The sequence below is a fragment of the Mobula birostris genome, chromosome 8 (assembly GCF_030028105.1).
Source record: "Mobula birostris isolate sMobBir1 chromosome 8, sMobBir1.hap1, whole genome shotgun sequence".
Classification (NCBI taxonomy): Eukaryota; Metazoa; Chordata; class Chondrichthyes; order Myliobatiformes; family Myliobatidae; genus Mobula; species Mobula birostris.
The window spans coordinates 30,085,419-30,105,601 of NC_092377.1; the positions used below are offsets into that span (position 1 = coordinate 30,085,419).

General features: G+C 46.0%; 1 pseudogene; it reads right to left on the reverse strand.

Moving 5' to 3' along the window:
- The window catches only part of LOC140202165 (calpain-2 catalytic subunit-like), a 107,930-nt pseudogene that overhangs the window by 50,065 nt on the left and 37,682 nt on the right, over positions 1 to 20,183 (reverse strand).

Genomic DNA, 20,183 nt, shown 5'->3' on the forward strand with positions numbered 1-20,183 from the left:
CCCATAGAGATTCTGCACTTTCCGATCTTATATCACCTCTTTCTAATGATTTAATATCATTTCTTACCAATAAAGCCACGCCTCCCCCTCTGCCTACCTTCCTATCCTTCCTATACACCGTGTATCCTTGGACGTTCAGCTCCCAGACATATGCATCCTTTAGCCAGGTCTCTGTGATGGCCACAATATCATACCTGCCAATCTGTAGCTGTACGACAAGATTATCCACCTTATTCCTTATGCTGAGTGCATTTAAGTATAACACCTTAAGACCAATATTTGGTACTTTTCGCTTTGATTTCACTGCAACTTTATTGCACTGCAACTCAGCCCAATGGCTACAAATTTGCCCCATCACCTGCCTGTCTTTCCTGACATCTTTACTGCTCACTATCTTAGATTTATTTCTGTTTTCCCCTTCCTCCGCTCTGTCATTCCAGTTCCCATCCCCCTGCCAAATTAGTTTAAACCCTCCCTAACAGCTCTATTAAACTTTCCTGCCAGGATATTGGTCCCCTTCGGGTTCAGGTGTAACCTGTCCTTTTTGAACAGGTCATACTTCCCCCAGAAGAGATCCCAATTATCCAAGAATCTGAAGCCCTGCCCCCTGCACCAGTCTCTCAGCCACGCATTCATCTGCCTGATCCTACTATTCTTGCCCTTGCTAGCATGTGGCACAGGTAGCAATCCCGAGATTACTACCCTGGAGGTCCTGCTTCTCAGCTTCCTTCCTAACTCTTGGAAATCTCTATTCAGGACCTCCTCTTTTGTCCTATCTATGTCATTGGTACCAACATATACCAAGACAACTGGCTGCTCACCCTCCCCCTTCAGAATATTCAGGACCCAATCCGAGACATCCCGTACCCTGGCACCTGGGAGGCAGCACACCATGCGGGTATCTCTATTAGGCTCACAGATTCTCCTGTCCATTCCCCTGACTATGGAATCCCCTACGACAACCGCATTTCTCTTCTCCCTCCTTCTCTCCTGCACAATGGAGCCAGGCTCAGTGCCAGAGACCCGGTCACCGTGGGCATCCCCTGTCAGGTCATCCCCCTCAACAGCATCCAGAACAAGATATTTGTTGCTGAGGGGGTCAGCCACAGGTGTGCTCTCCACTATCTGGGCATTTCCCTTCCTTCTCTTGACAGTGACCCAGTTTTCTGACCCCTGTAGCCTAGGGATGACTACCTCCCTGTAGCTCCTGTCTATCACCTCTTCACTTTCCCTGATAAGCAGTAGGTCATCAAGCTGCAGCTCCAGATCCCTAACACGGTCTCTGAGGAGCTGCATCTCGGTGCACCTGGCACAGATGTGGCCATCAGGGAGTCTGGAGGTCTCCCAGGATTCCCACATCTGACACCCTGAACAAAGCACTAACCCTGCAGGCATGCCATCTAATTCTACAGGAATGAAACTGGAAAAATAAGACTTCATTGGACCCCAGGGAGCACTTGTGGCTCTTGTTGCTGAAGGAAATATTAAAAGTTGATAACAATGACACTTTTGGGCCTCATCATGTCTCCCACAGGTTTCAGCTTCATGGGAAGCTGCTGGGGCCTCCAGCTCAGGCCACCGAAATAAAATTGGAATTAGGATCAGACTAGTCCATTTATCTGTTACAAATCTAAAATGGTCAGCTCCCAACAATTCCAAAATGATGATTGAACAATAACACTACAATGCAAGAAATGTTATAGGAAAGGAAGATGAGCTTAGGGCATGGATCAGCATGTAGAGTTATGACATTGTAATCATTAGTAACCTCCAAGAGGATCACAACATTATTATGATTTGGAAACTTGTGTGGGACAATGACCAGGAGAGCTATGTTGGCTTTATGCTTTCAGTCCTGAGGGGACTACCCATGCCAAACAGATCAAAGGGTAGAGGCCAGACGAAAAGTGGTCCATTGGTTCTCCAGGCTCAGGGGTTCAGCTCAGAGTTAACAACCCTGACTGGCCAAACAAACCTTATGGAAACAGCAAAGACGAATCCTATTATATCTGTGGGTGATGGTATTCCTAAGTTTCCTCCCAAGATGTGCATGGCTAACAGCAGTGAAAACCAAGAGGAAGCTACTGGGCACACCACCAAGTCGAAGATCAAATGGCCAAGGACAGACAGAGATGGAGGACCTTCACTGCTGCCCTAAATGTCAACGGCATAATGGGCAGCAAGTAATTAAGTCATCAGTAACACTTGGTTGCAGGAGGAGCAGGACAGGCAGCTCAATGTTCCAAGGTTCCATTACTTTAGGCACAATAGAGTGGGAGGGATTAAAAGGGGAGGGTGGCACCATTAGTCAGAGAAAATGTCAACAGCAGCAGTCAGACAGCACAGACTGGAGAGCTCATCTACTGAGGCTACATGGATGGAACTGAGGAGTAAGAAAGGGATGACCACCTTAATGCAATTCTCTTTTAGGCCACCCAACACTGTGAATGATTTCGAGGAGCAAATTTATAGGGAGATCACAGACTGTTGCAAGAAACATAAGTTTGTGATCATGGGTGATTTTAACTTTCTATATATTCCATATACTGGGACACCCACATTGCAAAAGGGCAGAATGGGAAAGAATTTGTCAAACGTGTTCAGGAAAATTTCTTTAATCTGTACATAGAGGTCCAAGTGTGGATTGGGCAGGTTGCTTTCTGGCAAAGGTGTACTTGGCAAGTGGAAGGACTTGAAAAGTGAAGCTTTGAGAGTACAAAGTTTGTATGTTCTGGTCAGAATAAAAGGCAAGGATAACAGTGTTGTAGCATGGATGAAATCACCAGAGAGACAGAGTCACTGGTAGACACAAAGCAGCTTCTTTATTCGACACAAGAAGGTACAGCAGGCATCATACGGATGGAGACGCTTTCGGTTGAAAGGTCTGCTAGCTCAATGTGGGCTCGATATTTATATACTAAACACAAAGGCAATCGCTACTTAAAAAGTGATAGACAATGCATAGACAATGCTTCCTTTTGAAGCTACCTACAAACATTACACCTTCTGGCTTCATCCTTTTCTTCCAATGCCAACATGTCTGGGTTGGTATCCACAGCCTTTAGGAATGCAAGTTAAATCCACAATACATTTATTTGGCATTTTACGTGCTAACATAGAAGACACTTAATATTTATAAAGTATAGATAATACTGTCTTCGAATCTACAGCATCTGGTCAAACTATGGCACCAGAAGCATCTGGTATTCACACCTTTTTAGGAAGCGCATTGTTGTGGACTCAATCCACAGTACTTTGTCAAATAGAAGTCTGGTGGCCAAAGTCATTTAAGTGTAAATGAATCATCTACCCAAAAAAACTCACTCTAGCAAACAGGTTTAGGGAGCCTTGGTTTTCAACTGATATCCAGGCGCTGGTTAAGAAAAAGAAGGAGATGTCTCACAGGTGTGGACAGGAAGGAGCAAGTGAGGTACTTGGAGTATAAGAAATCCAAGACAATACTTAAAAAGGAAATCAGGACCGCTAAAAGACATGAGGTTGCTCTAGCAGTCAAGGTGAAGGAGAATCCCAAGGGGCTTCAACAGATATTCTATGTTGCACAAAGCAAGTACCTGGGTCACTATCAGGAGAGGGAAAGGAAATAGGCAGCCAGTGCGAAAGTACCCCTGTGGGTGTTCCCCTCAATAATAAGAATATCGTTTTGGACACTGTTCAGTGAGACACAATCTACCAGACGAAGCCGCAGTGACTGGGTCTCTGGCAACGAGTCTGGTGCTGTGGCTCTGAAGTTAAGGGTGGTGGGAGGGTGGGGGTAAGAAAAGGTCTGCAGTAGTTATAGAGGATTCACAGTTAGAGGAGTAGAGACAGGATTCTGTCCATGTGAAAGAGATGGATAGTATGTTGCCTCCCAGTTGTCTGGGTTAGTGTTGTCTTGGATTGAAATTCATGGCATTCTAAAGGGAGAGGGTGAGTAGCCTGAAATCTTGTTACATATTGGCACCAATAACATAGGTTGAAAAAGGAATGAGGAACTGAAGAGAGAATACAGGGAGTTGGTAGAAAGCTAATAAGCAGAACTGCTAGGGTTGTAATCTCTGGATTCCTGCCTGTGCCACAAGTCAGTAAGGATCAGAATAGGGAGATTTGGCAGATGAATGCACGGCTGAGGAACTGGTGCAGGGGGCAGGGCTTCATATTTCTCGATCATTGGGATCTCTTTTGGGGAAGGTATGACCTTTACAAAAGGGATAGGTCAGACCTAAACCCAAGGAAGACCATTATCCTTGTGGGCAGCCTTGCTACGGCTTTTGGGGAGGGTTTAAACTAATTTGTCAAGGGGATGGGGAAGTTGGTATACAAATAGCTGGAGTGTGCAGTGAGGCTGTCAGGAAGGACAGGCAGATGACAGGGCAAAATTGCAGTCAGCGGGATGAGTTCAAAAAGGTTGAAAGGTTCATTAAAAGTATGCATGTAAATACAACTCTGATATTTGTCTACTCCAGATAGCCATGAAATACAGAAAAACCATGGGTGCTGATGAAAGAAAATACATCAAATCCCCAACCCCACCAACCAGCACAAGAAAGAAAACAAACAGAACTCACAGATCCCCAAAACTACCCTCCATCACAGCAAAAATAGCAATAACAGTCCCCAATCCTCTCACTCGCAGAAAAATGTGACAGTAACAATCCCCAACCCCCTTGCATGCAGAAAAGAACAGCGACAGTAGCACCAAACCCCCAACTCCACCACCCCCACACACAAAACTTAACAGATCACCCAACCGCCAATCCTCCACAAGAAAGGATATACTGAAAAGCTGAAGGAAGCCAATATACAGTACAGTCCAATAGTCACATGAATTTCAGAATATAAAAAAAACAATGTAACATAGCAATAAAATAAAAAAGGTGATGAATACAGGACTGAAGGTGTTATATCTGAATGTATGCAGTATAGAGAATAAGGTAGACGATCTTGTAGTGCAGCTAGAACTTAGTAGGTAAAATTTTGTGGGCATCACTGAGTCATGGCTGAAAGAAGATTATCGTTGGGAATTTAACATCCAAGGACACACGTCGTTTTGAAAGGACAGGCAGGTAGAGAGATGGCGTATGTTGCCTCTGTTGATAAAATATGAATTTAATCCTGAGAAAGATGACATCGGATCAGAGGATGTAGAATACTTTTGGTTAGAGTTAAGAAACTGCACAGTAAAAAGACCCTGGTGGGAGTTATATACAGGCCTCCGAACAGTAGCCAGGATGTGGACTACAAATTACAATGGGAGGTAGAAAATGCATATCAAAAGAATAATGCTATAATAGTCATGGGGGATTTCAATATGCAGGTAGATTGGGAAAATGAGGTTAGTTTTAGATCCTAAGAGAGAGAATTTTAGAATGAGTACGAGATGGCTTTTTAAAGCAGCTTGTCGTTGAGCCCACGAGGTGAATGGTCATTCAGGATTTGGTGCTGTGTAATCAACCAGATTAAATTAGGGACCTGAAGGTAAAGAAACTCTTAGGGGACAGTGGTCATAATATGATAGACTTCACCCTGCAATTTGAGAGGGAGAATCTAAAGTCAGATGTTTCTGTATTATGGTGGAGTAAATAGAATTATAGAGAGAACAGCTGGCCAAAGTTGATTAGAAGGGAACATTCAACTTTAGCAATAACTGGAGTTTCTGGGAGAAATTTGGGAGGTGCAGGATAGATACATTCCAAAGAAGTAGTAGTATTCTAAAGGCAGGATGATGCAACCGAAGCTGACAAGGGACAACAAAGCCAACATAAAAGCCAAAGAAATCGCATATAATAGAGCAAAAATTAGTGGGAAGTTAAAGGATTGGGAAGCTTAAAAACCAACAGAAGACAATTAAAAAAGACAAAAAAAAAGGAAAAGATGGAGTATGAAGGTATGCCAACCAATAATATCAAAGAAGATACCAAAAGTTTTTTTTCCCAGATATAAAAAGAGTAGAAGAGAGGTGAGAGTAGCTATCAGACCACTGGATAATGATGTTGGAGAGGTAGAAATGGGGGATAAGGGTTGAGCTAAGAAATCGCAGGGGTAAAAGGACCCTGATGGCAGTTATATATGGGCCTCCAAATGGTAGTGATATGGACTACAAATTACAACAGGAAATAGAAAATGCTTGTCAGAAGGGCAGTATTATGATAATTGTGGGGGATTTTAACATGTGAGTGGATTGGGAAAATCAGGTCGGCACTGGATCTCAAGAGAGAGAATTTGTAGAATGTCTGCGAGATGGCTTTTTAGAACAGCTTGTTGTTGAGCCCACTAGGGGATCAGCTGTACTGGATTGGGTATTGTGTAATGAACCAGAGGTGATTAGAGAGATTGAGGTGCAGGAACCCTTAGGAGGCAGTGATCATAACATGATTGAGTTCATTGTGAAATTTGAAAAAGACAACCTGAAATCTGATGTGTCAGTATTTCAGTGGAGTAAAGGAAATTATAGTGGCATGAGAGAGGAACTGGCCAAAGTTGACTGGAAAGGGATACTGGCGGGAAGGATGGCAGAGCAGCAGTGGCTGGAGTTTATGCGAGAAGTGAGGAAGGTGTAAGACAGGTATATTCCAAAAAAGAAGAAATTTTCTAATGGAAAAAGGATGCAACCATGGCTGACTAGAGAAGTCAAAGCCAAAGTTAAAGCAAAGCAGAGGGCATATAAGGAAGCAAAAATTAGTGGGAAGACAGAGGATTGGGACGTTTTTAAAATCTTACAAAAGGAAACTAAGAAGGTCATTAAGAGGGAAAAGATTAACTATGAAAGGAAGCTAGCAGATAATATCAAAGAGGATACTAAAAGCTTTTTCAAGTATATAAAGAATAAAAGACAGGTGGGAGTAGATATAGGACTGATAGAAAATGATGCTGGAGAAATTGTAATGGGAGATAAGGAGATGGCGGAGGAACTAAACGAGTATTTTGCATCAGTCTTCACTGAGGAAGAAATCAGCAGTATGCCGGACACTCAAGGGTGGCAGGGAAGAGAAGTGTGTGCAGTCACAATTATGACAGAGAAAGTACTCAGGAAGCTGAATAGTCTAAAGGTAGATAAATCTCTCAGACCAGATGGAATGCACCCTCGTGTTCTGAAGAAAGTAGCTGTGGAGATTGCGGAAGCATTACCGATGATCTTTCAAAAGTCGATAGATTCTGGCATGGTTCGGAGGACTGGAAGATTGCAAATGTCACTCGGCTATTTAAGAAGGGGACCAGGAAGCAAAAAGGAAATTATAGACCTGGTAGCTTGACATCGGTGGTTGGGAGGTTGTTGGAGTCGATTGTCAAGGATGAGGTTACAGAGTACCTGGAGGCATATGACAAGATAGGTAGAACTCAGCATGGTTTCCTTAAAGGAAAATCCTGCCTGACAAACGTATTACAATTTTTTGAGGAAATTACAAGTAGGCTAGACAAGGGAGATGTAGTGGATGTTGTATATTTGGATTTTCAGAAGGCCTTTGACAAGGTGCCACACATGAGACTACTTAACAAGATAAGAGCCCATGGAATTACAAGGAAGTTACATACATGGATAGAGCATTGGCTGATTGGCAGGAAACAGAGAGTGGGAATAAAGGGATCCTATTCTGGTTGGCTGCCGGTTACCAGTGGTGTTCCACAAGGGTCCGTGTTGGGGCTGCTTCTTTTTACGTTGTACATCAACGATTTGGATTATGGAATAGACGGCTTTGTGGCTAAGTTTGCTGATGATACGAAGATAGGTGGAGGGGCTGGTAGTTCTGAGGAAATAGAGAGTCTGCAGAGAGACTTGGATAGATTGGAAGAATGGGCAAAGAAGTGGCAAATGAAATACAATGTTGGAAAGTGTATGGTTATGCACTTTGGCAGAAGAAATAAACGGGCAGACCATTATTTAAATGAGGAGAGAATTCAAGGTTCTGAGATGCAACGAGACTTGGGAGTCCTCGTGCAGGATACCCTTAAGGTTAACTTCCAGGTTGAGTCAGTGGTGAAGAAGGTGAATGCAATGTTGGCATTCATTTCTAGAGGAATAGAGTTTAGGCGCAGGGATGTGATGTTGAGGCTGTATAAGGCACTGGTGAGACTTCACTTGGAGTACTGTGGGCAGCTTTGGTCTCCTTATTTAAGAAAGGATGTTCTGACGATGGAGAGAGTACAGAGAAGATTCACTAGAATGATTCCGGGAATGAGAGGGTTAACATATGAGGAACATTTGTCCACTCTTGGACTGTATTCCATGGAGTTTAGGAGAATAGGGGGAGACCTCATAGAAAAATTTCGAATGTTGAAAGGCGTGGACAGGGTGGATGTGGCAAAGTTGTTTCCCATGATGGGGGAGTCTAGTATGAGAGGGCATGACTTAGGATTTAAGGGCGCCCATTCAAAACAGATGAGAAGAAATTTTTTTAGCCAGAGGGTGATGACTCTATGGAATTTGTTGCCACGGGCGGCAGTGGAGCCCAAGTCATTGGGTGTATTTAAGGCAGAGATTGATAGGTATCTGAGTAGCCAGGGCATCAAAGGTTATGGTGAGAAGGCAGGGGAGTGGGACTAAATGGGAGAATGGATCAGCTCATGATAAAATGGCAAAGCAGATTCGATGGGCCGAATGGCTGGCTTCTGCTCCTTTGTCTTATGGATAAGGAAATGGCAGATGAATAAATAGATATTTTGCCATGGGATCAATGTCCAATTAGAAGTCGGATGGCAGAGGGGAAGAAGCTGTTGCTGAATCGATCTGTGTGTGCCTTCAGGCTTCTGTACCTTGTTCCTGATGGTAACAATGAGAAGAGGCCTAATTTGGAATATTGTGTGAAGATTTGTTCACTTACAGGAAAGATGTCAATAAAATTGAAAGCGTGCAGAGAAAATTTATAAGGAAATGAGGATCTGAGTTATAGGGAAAGATTGAATAGGCTAGGACTTAATCCTTAGCATAAAACATTGGAGAATGAGGTGAGATTTGATGATCATGGCTGATTCTGGATCCCATTCAACCCCATACGTCTGCCTTCTCACCATATCCTTTGATTTCCTGATCCATCAGGAAATGATCAACTTCTGCCTTAAATATACCCACAGATTTGGCCTCCACTGCAGTCTGTAGCAGAGCATTTCACAGATTTACTCTTCTCTGGCTAAAAGAATTCCTCCTTACCTCTTTTCTAAAAGGTTACCCCTCAATTTTGAGGCTGTGCCCTCCAGCTCTGGATACTCCCACCGTAGGGAACATCCTCTCCACATCCACCCTAACTTGTCCTTTCAACATTCAGTAGGTTTCAATGAGATTTCCCCACATTCTTCTAAATTTCAGTGAGCACAGGCCCAAAGTTGCCAAACACTCCTCATGTGTTAACCCCTTCATTCCCAGAATTACCCTTGTGAACCTCCTCTGGACTCTCTCCAATGACAACACATCTTTTCTGAGATATGGTGCCCAAAACTGTTGGCAATACTCCAAGTGTGGCCTGACAAGTGCCTTATAAAGCCTCAGCATTATCTCCTTGCTTTTATATTCTATTCTCCTTGAAATAAATACCAACATTGCGTTTTCCTTCTTTACCACAGACTCAACCTGCAAATTAGCCTTCTGGGAGTCTTGCACAAGGACTCCCAAGTCCCTCTGTACCTCTGATTTTTGAATTTTCTTCCCATTTAGATAATAGTCTGCATTATTGTTCCTTTCACATTATCATATACTGTATTCCATCTGCTACTTTTTTCCCCATTCTTTCAATTTGCCCAAGTCCTGCTGCAAATATTCAATGAAATTCGAAGGGCAGTGTAATCATAATTGGTACCCTGAGTAATGAAAAGATTTTGGGGAGTTATTAAAAGATCATTTAATACAGAATATTCAATTTGTCTTCTCTTTTTTTTACCTGTAGTACAGTTAAGGTTTTCGCAATAGCGATCTGCAGGATATTGTGGAAGTGGAATTTGGCATTGCCGTTCAATGTGAAAGAGGATTGCCACTGGATGTCAAAGTAAGATGGCCGAATTCTTTCTGACTGGATAAGGTCAATGCCAAGCACCTTGGCATGCTTGAGTATTACTTGTCATCTATCAGGCATGGCCTGGCTCTTATCCAGGTCATTGTTCATACAACTGTAACTTCTTTGGTTTACCAAAAAGCTGTGCATGGAACTGAACACTACAGGGTGATAATATCGTAGTGTATTTTGAAACAACTTTTGTGGTACAGGAGAGTAATTTGCTCTCCTATATGAAATATTGCTATTAATGGTGCTAGCAACAACAGTAGGCATTCTTGGATTTGACTTAGTAGAATAGCACACTGTGAATTTAATCCAGGGAGAAAAGACAAAGCTATTGATAAATAGCTATTAAAGCTATTTGGTCAGGGCGTGAAGGGATACAGGGAGAAGGCAGCAGACTGGGGCTGAGAGGAAAATTGGATCAACCACAATGAAATGGTGGAGCAGACTCAATAGGCCTAATGGCTTTACATCCTGTCACTTGTAAAAATGCCATTCCCTTTTCTCAGTTCCTCTCTTTCTGCTATACATTTTCTCAGGAGGCTTTCCTTTCGATCTGATCTAATGAGACATCCTCCTTCTTCAAAGAATAGGGTTTCCTTACCTCCATCATTGATGCTGCCCTCACTTGCATCTCTTCCATTTCCTGGACATCTGCCCTCATCAAATCTTCCCTCCGCTATCACAGGGATTTCCTCTTGACCATGAGCCTTTGAATCCAGTACATCATTCTCTGCAATCTCTGCCATTTTCATTGGAATCCTACCACCAAGCACACTTATACCTCCTACCCCCACTCTCTGCTTTCCATGGAGATCACTCTTTTCGCGATTCCCTTGTCCATTTGTCCCTGCCCACTGATCTCCCTCCTGGCACATCGCTACAAGTGGAACAAGTCCTACACCTGCCCATTCTCTTGTCCCTCAATGCCATTTAGGGCCCCATAGAGTGCTTCCAGGTCAGGCAATAGTTCACATGCTTGTCTGTCAGGGTCACCTATATATCTGTGCTTAGTATGGCCTCCTCCATATCGATGAGACACAACATAGATTGAGGAATCCCTTTGTTGAGCACCTTTCCCCACAACAAGGAGGAACTCCCAGTGGCCAAACACTCCCCATTCCCATTTTGACATGTCAGTCCATGGTCTCCTCTAGACCCACGATGAGACCATTCTCAGGTTGGAGGAGCCTGGGTGGTAGGATTCCAATGAAAATGGCAGAGATTGCAGAGAATGATCCAAAGGCTCATGGTCAAGAGGAAATTCCTGTTATGGTGGAGGGAAGATTTGATGAGGGCAGATGTCCAGGAAATGGAAGAGATGCAAGTGAAGTGAAATTACCTCACGTTCCTTTTGGGTATCCTCTATCCAGACATTGATCTCTCCAAAGTCTGGTAATTTCTCAACCCTTCCCCTTCTCTCCTTTTCCATTTCCCTTTTCTTCTCCTCACGAACCAATCATTCCCCCTCCGGAGCCCCTCCTCCTTTCTTTTCCCCCATGGTCGACTTTCCTCTCCTATCGGATTCCTTCTTCTTCAGCTCCTTACCTTCTTCATCAATCATCTCCATGCTTTTCACTTCATCCACACTCCCCCACCCACCTACCTTCCCTCTCACCTTCCAGCTTGTACTTCCCCCACCGCCCCCAACTTCTTATTCTTATTTCTGACCCCTTCCAGTCCTGATGAAGAGCCTTGGCCCGAAACATCAAGTCTTTATTCTGCATCATAGATGCTGCCTGACCTGCTGAGTTCCTCCAGCATTTTGTGTGTGTCACACTACATTTCCAGCATCTGCAGAATTTATTATGCTTATGATTTATTCAGTGATTTTTGTGACTCTGTAATGGCAGGCATTTTGCAAGTGTTACAATGCAGGAAATGCAGGAGCCAATTTGTGCACTTAGAGCTTCCACACATACTTGGATAACCTGTTTTAGTTCTAGGCTAAGTATTTGACTAGGCAATGTTGGTCTTAGAAATAGTTCTCTATGTTATCAGCCACTTATGAGAGCAGTTATAGACTTGTGTTAACATTTCTTTAAATACTACCTCTGATAATGCAGCACTACCCCAGTTCCACCTGGCATGTCAAATCAGTCTTGAGATCAGCTCACTGGGAACTTAATCCACAACTCCCCAATTTAGCCAGAAGAATCCCTGAACAACTGAGCTGTATAAATATTAAAAATGAACCGAATAAAGCAAAAAAGTTATGGGTTGTGATAAACCATATATATATGTTGTAACTGGGTTACCTGTCTGGACACACCCCTCTGCTGACTGCCCTTGTGGCTCCTCCCACAGAGCCCTGAATAAAGGCGATTGGGCCATGGCTCCTCCTCTCAGTCCAGGGGCGGACACTCAGCATGCTGGAGGTCACATTTTACTGCTAATAAAAGCCTTTCAGTATTTACTCTACTTCCAGTCTTTTGGAGTTATTGATGGTGCATCAATTTTATTAGCAGTAATTTTAAAGCATGGAACGTGCTATGAGACCCGACAAGTTAGACCTCGACCCACAAACACCTGAAGCTGGAAACGCTTTCGAACTCTGGCTGGCTTGCTTTGAATCATACCTAGAGGAGATTAAAGCGACCGACCCCGCAGCGAAGCGCAGAGTTCTCCTTCCCAGGGTCAGTCCACAGGTCTGCTCGATGATCAGAGACCAGCCGAACTACGACAGCGCAATGAGCACCCTCAAAGGACAATATCTGCGGCCGGTAAACACCATCTACGTGCAGCATCGCCTAGCGACCCGGCACCAGCGAGTGCTGAGTTTGTCTGGGCACTACAGACGCTCATGCAGACCTGCGGCTGCCAAGAACTGACAGCAGAACAGCATGCAGGGCTCCTAGTGAGAGAGGCTTTTGTTACGGGGGTCAGTGCATGTGCGCCAGCGGCTGCTGGAAAAAGCTGAGCTTACCTTACGTTCTGCGATTGAGCTGGCCAACACGCTGGAGGCCACTCTGCACAACTCTGAGGCTCTCCAGGCACGTGATCCCCCGATGGCCTTGTGGGTGCCGCAGACCCCGCAACCTGCCGGCGAATCGACCTCGGCTGCTGCCAGTCGTGAGTCCGCGAAGTGTTACTTCTGCGGACACGAGAAGCACCCCCGGAAACGCTGCCCAGCCCGAGAAGCTACCTGCTCCAGCTGTAGAAAGAAGGGCCGCTTCGCCAAGGCCTGTAAGTCCAAACCGCAAGCGGGATCGAGCAGCGCCACGTGCGGGCATGGGGGTCGCCATTTTGCCTGCACGCCGCTACCACGTGCGAGACATGGGGGTTGCCATCTTGCCCGCCGCCATCTTCCCTGCACGCTGCCACCACGTGCGAGACATGGGGGTGGCCATCTTGATCGGCACCACCTCCCACTGCCTACAACCAATGGGTGCTCACGGGGCACCCCTCTGTGCCGGACCAAGACAGCGACTCAACCCTGGCCTCCGTGACCCTTGACCAAAGCGCTACCCACCAGCTTGCAAGGTCAATGAGGGGCGCAGGACAAGCTGCCTGTTTGGCACGGGAAGCACAGAGAGTTTTATCCACCCGGACACGGTGCAGCATTGAGGATTCGTGATATGGCCGGTAAGTCAGAGGGTCGCCATGGCTTCCGGGTCGCATACAACAGACATCTGGTGGGGTGGGGGGGGGGTTGTGTAGCGACACTAGTGGTGCAGGGCACAGAATATTGAGACTTTACATTACTGATCATGCCTCAACTGTGTGCCCCTGTGCTATTGGGGCTCGACTTCCAGAGCCACCTGAAGAGCGTGACAATGGAGCATGATGGGCCCCTCCCACCAATCACTGTTGGAAATCCTCAGTTTTGTAGGAATACGTCATATGCCCTGCTACTGATCACCCACACACACCAACCCGCACATCTCACCCAACACCATGCCAACAGTCACACTACCAACACCACTTGTGGCCTCCCCACCCTCAAGATCCCTCCTCCACTGCTGTTTGCCAACCTGACCCCCAACTGTAAACCTGTGGCAACTAAAAGCAGGAGGTACAGCGGGAGGGACAGCTCCTTCATTAAGTCGGAGGTGCAGCGGCTGCTTAGGGAGGGGATCATTGAGGCAAGTACAAGTCCTTGGAGGGTGCAGGTGGTCGTTGTTCGGAACGGGGAGAGAAATAGGATGGTCGTGGACTATAGCCAGACCGTCAATAGGTTCATGCAGCTCGAAGCGTACCCTCTACCCCGCATCGCGGATATGGTCAATCAGATAGCACAGTACAAGGTGTACTCGACCATAGACCTAAAATCCGCTTACTATCAGCTCCCCACCCACCGGGAGGACCGCCCTTACACCGCCTTCGAGGTGGACGGCAGGCTTTATCACTTCCTGCGCGTCCCCTTCGGTGTCACGAATGGTGTATCTGTCTTTCAGAGGGAAATGGACCGGATGGTGGACCAGTGCCAACTGAAGGCCACGTTCCCATATCTGGATAACATCACCATCTGCGGTCACGACCGGCAGGATCACGACAACAACCTCCAAAAATTTCTCCAAGTTGCCAAAGCTTTCAATCTCACCTATAACAAAGATAAGTGTGTGTTCGGAACTACCCGACTTGCTATCCTTGGGTGTGTCGTGGAGAACGGAGTCATTGGCCCTGACCCCGACCATATGCGCCCCCTGTTGGAACTCCCTCTTCCCAACACCCTCAGAGCCCTCAAAAGGTGCCTGGGCTTCTTTTCATATTGCACCCAATGGGTCTCTAACTACGCAGACAAGGCCTGTCCCCTGGTCAAGTCCACCACATTTCCCCTCTCAGCCGAGGCCCCCGCGGCCTTCAGCCGCATAAAAGGGGACATTGCCAAAGCAGCAATGCATGCGATGGATGAGGCCATTCCCTTCCAAGTAGAGAGTGACGCTTCCGAGTTTTCACTGGCTGCTACCCTCAACCAGGCAGGAAGACCAGTGGCATTCTTCTCCCGTACCCTACAAGGCCCTGAAATTCGGCACTCCGCGGTGGAGAAAGAGGCCCAGGCCATAGTGGAAGCTATTAGGCACTGCAGGCACTATCTCGCTGGCAAAAAGTTCACCCTGCTGACTGACCAGCGCTCAGTCGCATTCATGTTTAGTAACCAACAGCGGGGCAAAATCAAAAATGATAAAATTCTGAGGTGGAGAATTGAACTCTCCATCTTCAACTATGAGGTCATGTATAGGCCTGGGAAGCTCAACGAGCCCTCCGATGCCTGAGCCCAGGGAACATGCACCAGTGCGCAGATCGACCGGCTATACGCCTTACATTTAGATCTTTGCCACCTGGGGGTCACCCGGCTTTTCCACTTCGTGAAAGCCTGGAACCTGCCTTACTGCCTTGAGGAGATCAGGATGATGACCAGGGACTGCCAAGTCTGCGCAGAGTGCAAACCGCACTTCTACTAACCCGAAGAGGCACCACTCATCAAGGCCACCCGCCCCTTTGAGCGACTGAGTGTTGACTTCAAGGGCCCCCTTCCCTCCACCGACCGCAATGTGTACTTTCTTAATGTTATCAACAAGTACTCGCGGTTCCCCTTCGCCATCACCTGCCCCGATACCAGTACCACATCATTTATAAAAGCCCTGCGCAAGCTCTTCAGTCTGTTAGGATACCCATGCTATATCCACAGTGACAGAGGGTCCTCGTTTATGAGTGACGAGCTGCGCCAATACCTGCTGGCTATGGGTATTGCAACTAGTAGGACCACGAGCTATAATCCCCGGGGGAATGGACAGGTGGAGAAGGGGAATGGACAGGTGGAGAAGAGAATGCCACGGTGTGGAAAGCCACACTCTTAGCCCTCAGGTCAAAGGGACTGCCGGTCTCCCGCTGGCAGGCGGTCCTTCCCGAGGCACTCCACTCCAACCGCTCCCTGTTAGGCACGTCCACCAATGCCACCCCTCATGAGCGACTCTTTTCTTTTCCCAGAAAGTCGACCACTGGGACCACCCTACCAACTTGGCTGATGTCCCTGGGGCCAGTGCTGCTCCGGAAATATGCGAGGAGCAATAAATACTCCCCGATGGTCGAGAAGGTTTACTTACTTCATGCGAACCCCCATTATGCGTATGTGGTTTTACCTGATGGGTGGGAGGACACGGTCTCCATCCACGACCTGGCGTCCGCAGGAGCACCGGGCCCCTACCCTGAACACTCCATGGTGCCTATTGACCCCATACCCACCGATGTATGTACCCACGAGACACCGTGCACTCCAAGCCCTACACAGACACCACACCACACTCCCATACCGGGCGCGACGCACACGCATGAGGGATTACCAACGCCTAACGTGCTGACACCTCAAGTCAGGCCGGAGCCAGCACAACAGCCATTGCCGGTGCAACTACCACCGCGGGACTCTTTTTAAAAAAAGGAGGGGTGAATGTGGTAAACTATATATATATGTAACTGTGTCTGGACACGCCCCTCTACTGACTGCCCCGTGGCTCCTCCCACAGACCCCTGAATAAAGGCAATTGGGCCATGGCTCCTCCTCTCAGTCTAGGGGCAGACACTCAGCATGCTGGGGGTCACATTTTACTGCTAATAAAAGCCTTTCAGTATTTACTCTACCTCCGGTCTTTTGGAGTTATTGATGGTGCATCAGGGTGAAAATGCAACTTTCTCTTGCTGCTCTTTTTACGATACTTACTTTGAATAGGCTTTCTCCAGAAGAGCACTCCAGAATACATTCCCTGTAGCTGACTTCGCAAACAACAGCTCATCGTTCTTTGTGGGAAGCCTGTCATCGATCACCACATCCACCCATTCTCCGTACTGCCAGAACTACACCGGAACATCAGAGATTACTAATGGCTTGCCACAATTTCAACAATGACAAAAAACCTCAAATTTCAAATAAATTCAGTTCTTAAAAAAATCAGGCCACTGATTATAACTTACTTTAGCAACACTCTACTTACTATGCACACATTGGAGAAAGTTTTGTTGGAAGAATCTTCAGTGTGTAAAACTATCATGTGATGAACAGAATAGACACAAGTTGTTATGTTTAGTAACTCCAAAACACAACTAATTGAAAGAAAACAGAGAGTTCGGAAAGCCTGTCTTAGTTTCAGCTTAACTCTAATTGAGGCATGCACACTTAAGCCATTGTTGGGAGTAGGCCAGTGGTGAGAGTAGGAGTGTCAGGCTTTGACTCAAAAGAGGCTTCATCTTGAAAGGGGCATTGGCTCTGGGTAAGCTTTTGTTAAGATTCCTAGTGTGATAAATGGCTGTTGTGTGTTCTTCATGCTCAATGTTGGATTCCTGTGAGACCCAGAGTCTCCCAGGGAACTGCATCTGCATAAAGTTTATCTGGCTGTAGCTAATTCAAGACTGTGTTAGGGATCTGACCTCCCAGGAAATGCCACGGAGACTGGGATACGGGCACTGAGTATAGGTCTATGGTGCAGAAGGGTAAGAGGGAGAAGAGGGCAGCAGTAGTGATCGGGGATCCAATAGTCAGGGGAACAAACAAGAGATTCTGTGGATGTGAAGAGGACATGTGGATGGTATGTTGCCTCCCAGGTGCCAGGGTCAGAGAGTGTCTCAGATCATGTCCACAGTATTTTGGAGAGGGAGGGAAGGCAGCCAGATGTCTGGTATATATTGGTACCAATGACATAGGAAGGAAAAGCAAAGAGGTATGAAAAGAGAATTTAGAGACATGGTAGAAAGCTGAGAAGCAGGATCTCCAGAGTAATAATTTCTGGATTGCTGCCTGTGCCACACGCCAGAGAGGGAAGAAACAGGATGATTTCACAGATTAATGCATGGCTGAGAAGCTGGTGCAGGGGGCAGGGCTTCATGTTCTTGGATCTTTAGGATCTCTTCTAGGGGATGTATGACCTGTTCAAAAGTGACAGATTGCTCCTGAACCCAAGGGGGACCAATATTCTCATGGTAGGTTTGTTAAGAGTTGTTGAGGAGGATTTAAGCTAATTTGGCAGGGGAGTGGGAACCAGAGTGAAGGGACTCAGGAGAGGATGGATAGTGAAAAAAACAAAGATAGCATGCAGTTAGACTGTCAGGAAGGGCAGGTGGATGTTAGGACATCATTGCAGCCAGCAGGGTGAGTATCAGTGCATTAGGGATGCAGAATCAAAAAAGGGTAACAAATGCAGCACTGAAAGTGTCATATCTCCATGCATGGTGGATGATCTTACTGCACTATTACAGATTGTCAGGAATGATGTTGTGGCCATCACTGAGTCGTGACTGAAGGATGGTTGTAGTTGGGAGCTGAATGCCCAAGGTAACATGTTGCATTGGAGGGATAGGAAGGTAGGCAGAGAGGGAAGCATGGCATTACTGGTAAAGAATGGCATCAAATCAGTAGAAAGATATGACATAAGATTGGAAGATGTTGAATCCTTGTGAGTTGAGTTAACAAACTGCAAGGGTAAAAGGACCCTGTTGGCAGTTATACACAGGCCTCCCAACAGTAGCTGAGATGTGGACCACAGGTTACAACGGGAAATAGAAAAGGTGTATGAAAAGGGCAATGTTATGAGAGTCATGGGAGATATCAACATGCAGGTCAAGTTGGTAATTGATCTCAAGAGAAAGCGTTTGTTCAATGCCTATGAGAAGGCTTTTTATAACAGTTTGTCATTGAGCTGGCTAGGGATCAACTATACTGGATTGGATGTTATGTAATGAACTGGAAGTGATTAGGTGCAAACAACTCTCAGGAGGCAGTGATCACAATATGAGTTCAACTTGATTTTAACAGAAAGAAAGTCAAGTGACATAGCAGTGTTTCAGTGGAGTAAAGGAAATTACAGTGGCACGAGAGAGGAGTTGGTCAAGGTAAATTGGAAGGAGCTGCTGACAGAGGTGACAGCAGAGCAGCAATGGCATGAGTTTCTGGGAAAATTGAGGAAGGTGCAGGACAGATGTATTCTAAAAACAATGAAATACTCAAATGGCAAAATAGTACAACCATGCCTGACAAGGGAAGTCAAAGCTAATATAAAAGCAAAGGAGAAGGCATACAACAACATACATACATAGAGTAGTACAGCACAGTACAGGCCTTTCGGCCCACAATGTTATGCCGACCCTTAAACCCTGTCTCCCATATAACCCCCCACATTAAATTCCTCCATATGCCTGTCTAGTAGTCTCTTAAATTTCACTAGTGATCTGCCTCCACCACTGACTCAGGCAGTGTATTCCATGCACCAACCACTCTCTGAGTAAAAAACCTTCCTCTAATATCCCCCTTGAACTTCCCACCCCTTAATTTAAAGCCATGTCCTCTTGTATTGAGCAGTGGTGCCCTGGGGAAGAGGTGCTGGCTATCCACTCTATCTGTTTCTCTTAATAGCTTGTACACCTCTATCATGTCTCCTCTCATCCTCCTTCTCTCCAAAGAGTAAAGCCCGAGTTTCCTTAATCTCTGATCATAATCCATACTCTCTAAACCAGGCAGCATCCTCTGTACCCTTTCCAATGCGTCCACATCCTTCCTATAGTGAGGCGACCAGAAAGGGACACAGTACTCCAAGTGTGGCCTAACCAGAGTTTTATCGAGCTGCATCATTACCTCACGACTCTTAAATTCTATCCCTTGACTTATGAAAGCTAATATCCCATAAGCTTTCTTAACTGCCCTATCTACCTGTGAAGGAAATTTCAGGGATCTGTGGACATGTACCCCCAGATCGCTCTGCCATTTACTTTGTACTCTGCCTTGGAGTTTCCAAAATGTACCACCTCACACTTCTCTGGGTTGAACTCCATCTGCCACTTCTCAGCCCACTTCTGCATTCTATCAATGTCTCTCTGCAATCTTCGACAATCCTCTACACTATCTACAACACCACCAACCTTTGTGTCATCTACAAACTTGCCAACCCACACTTCTACCCCCACATCCAGGTCGTTAATAAAAATCACGAAAAGTAGAGGTCTCAGAACCGATCCTTGTGGGACACCACTAGTCACAACCCTCCAATCTGAACGTACTCCCTCCACCACGACCCTCTGCCTTTTGCAGGCAAGCCAATTCTGAATCCACCTGGCCAAACTTCCCTGGATCCCATGCCTTCTGACTTTCTGAATAAGCCTACCATGTGGAACCTTGTCAAATGCATATAGATCACATCCACTGCACTACCCTCATCTATATGCCTGGTCACCTCCTCAAAGAACTCTATCAAGCTTGTTAGACATGATCTGCCCTTC